Here is a 7,795-nt window from a genome sequence, read left to right on the forward strand (position 1 = left end):
AACTACTTCACAGTTAGGGCGGCTAGGAGCTGGAACCAACTTCCAAGGGAAGTGGTGCTGGCCCCTACCCTGGGGGTCTTTAAGAAGAGGCTGGATGCCTACCTGGCTGGACTCATTTGAGTCCCGTTTTTTGTTTTGGGGTTTTGTTGTTCTCCCGCCCTGGCGGGGGGTCGGGCTAGAAGATCTACTAGGTCCCTTCCGACCCTAAATCTATGAAACTATGAAACTATGAAAGTAGGACACTAAGGGCACATCTACATGTGCCACTATGGTGCCATACATGTGGTGCACGGTTATTTTTAGCAGCTACTTTGCTGTAGCGGTACGCTATACCAGGGGAGCACTTCACTACAGTGAAGTAGCTGCTGGTCAGGTGTAGACGCCCCTGGATGCTACGTCACCATAGTGTGTTGCTATGCTGACATAGTGTCACATATAGATGCACCCTAAATGCCATAAAATTAACCCATGTTTTTTTTTAATGATGAATTTATAATTTGGCAACATTAAACCACCATTTCAGATGAAGATGATGCCAGACACTATCCTTATGTAAGATAACAACAAATGATTAATTATTCTAATTATTTCTAATAAGCTCTAAGGGGTTTAATACCTAAGAAAGTATGTATGTGTTGATGACAGAAAGCAGAAAGAAATGTACAGATTTATAGCAACTCTTCATTAAGTTTAAAAGCATTCCTCTGTGGTGAAGACATCAACCACTGGCTGTGAAATTTTCACACTGCAAAGCAATAGTTAAGGGCAGGAAGACAAAAAAAGAAAGAAAATGTTTTGAGTTGAATTTGAGCCAGGCTTAACAAAAACGATCGCCTGTTCAAGTCTGATGAAGTAAAGCAAGTTAACCGTACCCACAGCATTCTCTCATTTGAAAGCATACAAATGGATCTTATTTTGTGCACTAGGAAGTAGAACTATTGTAAAATAATATTTCTTTAGTAGACAACATTAAAAATTCCTTGAGTAAACTTCCTTTGAACATGCATGGTCCAATTGTGGTTTCGCCCTAGTTCTGCTCAGGTGTAAGTCTGTTCACTTCAACTGAGTCACTACTAATTACACCAATTTAAGAGGGAAGACAATTGAAGCAGAAGAGTTTTCAAAACCTTTGTTTGTATAAAATGATTCTACCTCAATAATGAGTAAAAATATGCTGGTTAAAATCCAGTAATCATATAATGAGCTAAAACTTCAGATTGCGCTATATATTAAGGTAAGATTTCTTTATTAGCTTTCTTTTTATGAGGTGGTAGAAGGAGGTTTAATGTAATATTGCTTTAAATTTTGGAGATGGTCAACAAAGTGGAGAAACCCTACAACCATTCAATAAGCACAAATGCAGTAATTGAAAAGTATGAGGTCAGTGCCAAAACTCCATTTGACTTCAGTGGGACCAAGTCTTCACTTTGCCTGCCTGTCTATTTGCAGTTGGGGTTTTGTGCCTTGGTACTCCTGACTACCATGCCATTAATATATCTACATTAAATCTCAAAATATTAGCCTAGAAAGTGCAAAACTATTTCTAATTATATGTGACATTCCAATCTCTGCAGCTGTGTCCTGGTATAGTGGATCTGAAATGCTTACTAAGCATTTACCTCCATTTTTTCTTCAAAGGAAAGCATTCACAGTAAGTCTTTATATGCTCTGATTATAATACAATTTGGCTGCTAATCAGCAGAAAGCCAAACTCCAGCAACAAGTTAGATCATATTTAGTTTGGAAGCTTCTCAAAACAGGAACTGTCTCCTTTATGATACAGCACATTGTCATCACTTAACAATTAAAAATAAATAATACAAGTCCCAATTGTCACGGGGGCACTCGGGTGCCCCGTTCCTAAGTAGGAATTAGGGCATCTGCTAATTGCCAGGGCAGCTCAGCTGCTGGTTGCTGGGGCAACCAGAATAGGTCACATGGCAAAAAGGGGCAGGGCCTGGCTTTTATAAGCAGGCCAGGCCGCAGCCTAGCTGGGTTACCATCTAGCAGCTTGAGAAGCAGCAGCTCTGCAGAGGAACAGAGCAGGGTAGTTACCTTCGGGCTGCCAGAGAAGAAGAGCTCTGCAGCAGAAGAGAGCTGGGTGGAGCAGACTCAGAGACCCCCCAGCTACATCATGATAGGGAGAGAGAACCCTGACCGGGAGGCTGGGCAAGAGAAGCCTTTGGGACCAGAGTGTGCATTATAGCCGGTAGGCTTATTGTTCTGTTACAGCCGGTTGGCTTATGGTTCTGTTCAGTTTGTTGTGTATATCGACCGGAGGACCGGGTGAGGCTGTAGGGGTGTGAGGAGGCCTCACAGGAGATCCCCAGTAGTCCGGGGGTTTCCTGGGTGCCCAGTTTGGGAACCGAGCAGTGCCGGGGAGGCACAGCTGTTTGGCTCTGGCATGGTGCAGTGTGTGGGGGTTGAGACCCCAGCCCGAGGGCAGTATTCTGCCCAGTCAGGCAAAGGACCCCAAGAAGGGTCAGGGGGCCAGGCACGGCTGTGTGCCACCTGAGCCCCAAGTGCGGTTTGGCACGGGACAGGCCCCAGAGGGGCGTAGTGCGAGAAGTGCGGGACGAGCCCTAGCGAGGGCAAGAGCGCGAGAGGCGCGGACATAGGTCCCAGCGAGGGCGAGGGCCCCAGCGAGGGCAAGAGCACGAGAGGCGCGGACACGGGCCTCAGCGAGGGCAAGAGCGCGAGAGGCGCGGACACGGGCCCCAGTGAGGGCAAGAGCGCGAGAGTGAAGCCCGGGGAGGGCTAGTATAAGATTGGAGCGGCACTGGTTTTGTATAGACGCCCCGGGGAAGGGCGAGCATGCGGTTAAGAGTCCCGGAGAGGGGCAGGCACGCGCGTGAAGCCTGGAGAGGGGCGGACGTGCGGATTAGGGCCAGGAGGAGAAGAGCGCGTGAACAGGAGCCCGGAGAGGGCAGGGCACGCGGGTAAAGGCCCAGAGAGGGCATAGATTGGAGACACAAAAACGTCCGGAATAGCTGCGAGGCTTGGGGCGTGCTAAAGGGGAGGTAGGAGGCACGCATAACCCATAAGGCTGGGGGTGCACCAAGTCACCCATAGATACTAGGAGATCAAAGGCAGCCTCCCATATTAAATTGTATAAGATCAAAGATGTGGCGGGCGAGAATAAGCGGGTGCTGGATCTCCTAATTGGCACGGCAGGGGACGCTAGAGGGATCACGGCCGCTCCTAGGCCCCACGCCGTGACACAAATACTCAGCAATGGCCAAATGTTTCAAAAAAAACAAACTGAGGAGGACTGATTAGGCAATGGCACATCATGATTTCAGGTTTCCTATTTCTTATGCTTGGGCAGCTACTGCTCCCACAATTTTTTTCACTTAGAGTTTTGATGTTAAGTTATCTCTCGCTGCATCCATATTCCAAGGATCTTGCTCCAAAAGCCATTGCCGTAATACATAGTCACTGAGGCTATAAACAGTCATTGCCAAATGATCAGCTGTGCTGGGATGTGTCGGCCTGGGTTAAGACGCATCTTTACACAGCCAATCCATTTCATAAGGTGAAACAGACGTTGCCTGCTGTCCCACAGAGTTAGGCCCCTGTCACTCCCAGGGCTTTAGGGGCCCAATCCTGTGGGACAATACCTAGGGTATGCCTCTGGAAATAGGGGAACGTGGACAGGTGCTCCTGGGACTTAAGAGGCCCAATCCTGTGCACCCCACAAATTCCCTGGTCTGCCTGTGCTCTCCCGCCTTAAAACAAATAGACATCTTCTGCAAAATAGCTGCACAAAAGTATATTACCTTTTCCAATGTTAACAAATTTGGGCATTTGTGACAGGACAAAGGGCATGTGTGTGTGTTTGCTTTCATTTTGTGCCATTATGAAAATTCTTATGACAGCACAAAGGCTATTTCTGTTTGCAGCCTGAGTCTGCTCCAGACTTGATAAGCAAACACTTTCTTTCTTATACTTAAAACCAATGAAAGGTCTCAGTGTTCATCTAGGTGGTGCCCAGTTCATTCTCTCAAGCACAGGAAAGTCGTTTATTGAATCCCAATTCAAATGGCCTCCTCCATATTTGCTGTCCTCTATTTTTGGTCTCAGGACAACCTTCTTGGTAGTCTGGATTCCTACAGTTCCTGGTACACTAGTCTGTAGTGTCCTGGCACTCCTCTCCTGGCAACTTCAGCAGGCTCCCAAATAATTTACCTCTAGAAGACCCTCATTTCTCATTTCTTTCGGTCCTTGCACAAGTGCTGGTGTTTGGACAAGCGTTCTATGGTGACTGCCACAATCAAATGATAGAGTTGTCAAATGTTCAAGCAGTGTTTCAAGTCTAATTACAGGTTATACATAGATTCCCACTATCTCATACACAGAAACATTACCTAACATTCTCCATATGCCAGTGGGGGCCAACCTTTTTAGCAGGTGTCCCACAAAGTAAGCCCCATGCTCTCCCTGGCTGCCACTCTGATCCCCTTTCCCTGCCTGATCTGTTGCTCTGCTTTCAGCTCCGTGCCCAATCTGTTACTTTGCTTCCTTGCTCTCTGCCCTATCTGCCGTTGTATTCCCTGGTTCCCCCGAAATCTTTACAGACAGGTTTCCTGTGCCATTTGGTGCACACATACTGTATGTTGTCCATGCCTGCTCTGCAGCATCCCTGAGTCAGCCTCTTTATCTTTGCTGTCCTTCATAGCTAGTGCCAAGCACAAGATTGGGGGAAATTGTGAGGATACTCTCTGGTTCCTTCCAGCTGCAATAATCAAATTATTTTCTCTTCTCATAGTTCCCTTGAAAAACACTTACCACTTTTAGAACAGATTTAATAATTAAGAACTTGAAGGATTGAAATATGAAGTCCAAGAAAGCTAAATGTGTACAGCTTGTCTATATAAATATGACTAATGGTAGGATATGATAGCCTACTGTTCCAATATTTAAAGACTGTAAACAGAACAGAGGGAGGGAAATAATTTAGGGCCATAAAAGACAGCATAACAAGAGATAATGGGATTATAATAAGAAGAAAAATTTAGGCTAAATATTAGCAAAAACATCTTGACTATATGATCTATTAGATTGTCTCATAGCCTCCCCCAGGAAGTCCTGTCTCTTGTGAGACATAAAGGTGCATATAGTACCAGGAACTATGCTATAGAGCTGGAGGATGGACTAGATGACCTAATGCATCTATTTGTTTGAAATTTCTGAGGATCAAATTCTGCCATCTTTACTCAGGCTGAGTAGCACATTGCTCCTTTACTAAGAAAATTCAATTACTGCTGAGTTCTACTCAATATGATCAAAGGCAGTAGAATCTGATCCTATGACTACATGTATTACTTCAACATTTAATTGGAAGCAGCCATTCACACAATATTAGCATTTAGTGATACAATTCTAATTGGCCAATCAAGGATTTTTCTAGTAGTTTTCATTTCCAAATACCTACAATTACAATTGTAGAGTTCTAAAGATTCTGCTATTACCGTATCAGATCTGTAGGCCCCATAGTGCTGATCCTGTGCCAATGGAAATGACTCGTGCTATTTTCTTGTTTGTATCTATTACATTTAACACTGATTTAATAAAAATAACTGATAAAGCAAATAGGAAATGAATCATAAAAATGAAAAATTGCAGTTGTTCCATTGGCATCATTTCAGCTGTAAGTGGGGACGCAGATCCAATGGAAAACACTTAGGTCTAGTCAATGGTAGTAAAGAATCTCATACATTTACAGTGATTGCACTATCTTGTTCTGGTCCACACAATCTGCTGGACAAACAAGATGAGTTACAAGTGGAATGGAAGTCATTAGTTTCTCTTTGCCCATTGAAGATAGCCTTTTAACCTTATTTTAACATCATTGCTTATGTTTAACTACCACTTAAAAGCTCTCATAAAATGTCAATTACATATTATTTCATAACTGATTCTCAAAATAATGGTTGCTGCTTTAACAGTTCAGAGGGAAGTATTTCTCCTCTAATTACCAATACTTTGTCTTCACAAGAAATTTCTATTTCTTTGTTTTTTATCTCAGAGAATTACCAATCCTACACAATCATATTAAGTACCAATTAAGAAAAGATTTGTCATTTCAGCTCGGCCATTGAACTGAAGTTGGAGCTTCATATTACCCAGCATTCTGACAGAAATTATTTTAATTAGACTTCTTCTAACAGCATTTAAACAGATCCTGCACTGTCAGGGAAGGAAGAAATGACTCTTCAGTCAGATAATTTACTTATTTCTTTTTTTCCTTACCATAAATTTTAGTAGAGAGATTATTACTTAAGTCATCTTTTCCTTTCCTTATTAGGTAACCAACTGAGACCACTTCCCACTGAAAATGTCACACATCATTCAAATATAAATGACCTGTGTCCACTTGTTTTTTTCATGCAATTTCTTTTGGGATGTTTGAAATATTTTTATACTATTTAAAAGATACAGGCATTTTACGTAATCCATCTCTCCTCTACTGTAACATTGAAGTAGAAAAATCTGAATAATAGTAATCTGTAGCTATAAAGTATGCAGTACTGTGTATGTATATTCAAGTCAGATATATATGATGAATCTTATCATCCTTCTATTTAGATTTTATGTGTCCACATTAATAAGTTTATGATATATCTTGAATGCGGAGATGTAAGAACTAAACTCAGCACAAATTAAAAAAAAAATTACTTGCTGTAGTTACCGAGAAAAAGAGGTACCACCTTCAGGTCAACTAAAGTCTCTAATTTCTGTTACCTTTCATGTCAGGATTTTTAAATAAAAATTTAAATCCACCAACTCTCTGGGTAAGTTTAGGTTTTGAAACCTTGGTATTTTCCTTACAGAAATGCAATTTTTTCCCCCCCAGAACTTAAGGTCAGGTTGTCTGACTAATGTGAGCATGTGTTTCCCCAGACTCTCTAGCATAGCCTGCCCAGCACTCCGTGCATTTAAGTAAACACAGCATGGTTGTTGGAGCATGTGGCCAATGAGGAGGCCAGAAGGAGGGGATGAGGCTCGGAGGAAATAAGAGCAAATTCCTCTGAAATGATCTGACAGGAAATGACAGAATGTCAGCCTTATATAACCACACTCTGAGAGAGAGGGGGTGGGAGAAGTTCTTCCTAAATACAGAGTGGTGCCAGATCTCAGTAGGTGAGGATGATGAAATAATAAAGCATTTCCCCGTGTGTGTTTTTCATTAGTCCTGTTTTGTTTTTCTTCCAAGTGCTGTGGAAACAGAACAGAAGCCCATGTTTCAGCCAGGACTGCAATGGCCTCCTCCCATGGGAATAACAGCTGCATAAATAGGAGAGAGACCCTCCGTGGAATTGCGTCCAACACCTTTCTAATGGAAATAATGATTTGCAAAGCCCAGTTTATACCTTTGCCACATAATTAGTAGCCAGAAGAGCCTGAAGATAAAAAACATTGTTCCAACTCCCAGCATCCTTGAAATTTGGCAAGACCTTAAATATTCCACTCTGTGTTCCAAAAAGGTAGCTTATATGTGATCATTGTAAGGAGAGTCTTAGGCAGTTGAGCCAAGCCCTTGAATCAATCAACACTTATTATATGGAAATTAACCAGTTTGATGTCAATTAGTGGAAATTTGTTAGCAGACATACCCTGTGGGACATTTTATTTTGAATTCCTAACACTCCTTATAGAAGCTAGCTAAGAAAGGGTCAGGGACTGCAAATCAATTTTCTCAAAAAGTCAGAGTAGGATTAGTTAAAAAAACAGTTTAGAAACTAAGAAAGGAAAAGCTACACTAAAACACTCTGACACATAAAACTAACCATTC

At 42.5% G+C, this 7,795-nt stretch overlaps 1 long non-coding RNA gene across 3 annotated transcripts in view; it reads left to right on the plus strand.

Annotated features, from left to right (window-relative positions):
* LOC109301746 overlaps positions 1 to 7,795 on the plus strand; it is a 138,586-nt gene that overhangs the window by 80,281 nt on the left and 50,510 nt on the right. Inside the window, exon 3 of one of the 3 annotated variants that reach the window (XR_002098599.1) lies at positions 7,217 to 7,784. The exons of the other annotated variants lie outside the window; for them this stretch is intronic. This is a non-coding gene — a long non-coding RNA (uncharacterized LOC109301746). Of the gene's footprint in view, positions 1 to 7,216; positions 7,785 to 7,795 lie in introns of those variants that run through there. 3 annotated transcript variants of the gene reach the window in all.

This window comes from Gavialis gangeticus, unplaced genomic scaffold, assembly GCF_001723915.1.
Source record: "Gavialis gangeticus isolate Ggan-Ray unplaced genomic scaffold, GavGan_comp1, whole genome shotgun sequence".
Lineage (NCBI taxonomy): Eukaryota > Metazoa > Chordata > Crocodylia > Gavialidae > Gavialis > Gavialis gangeticus.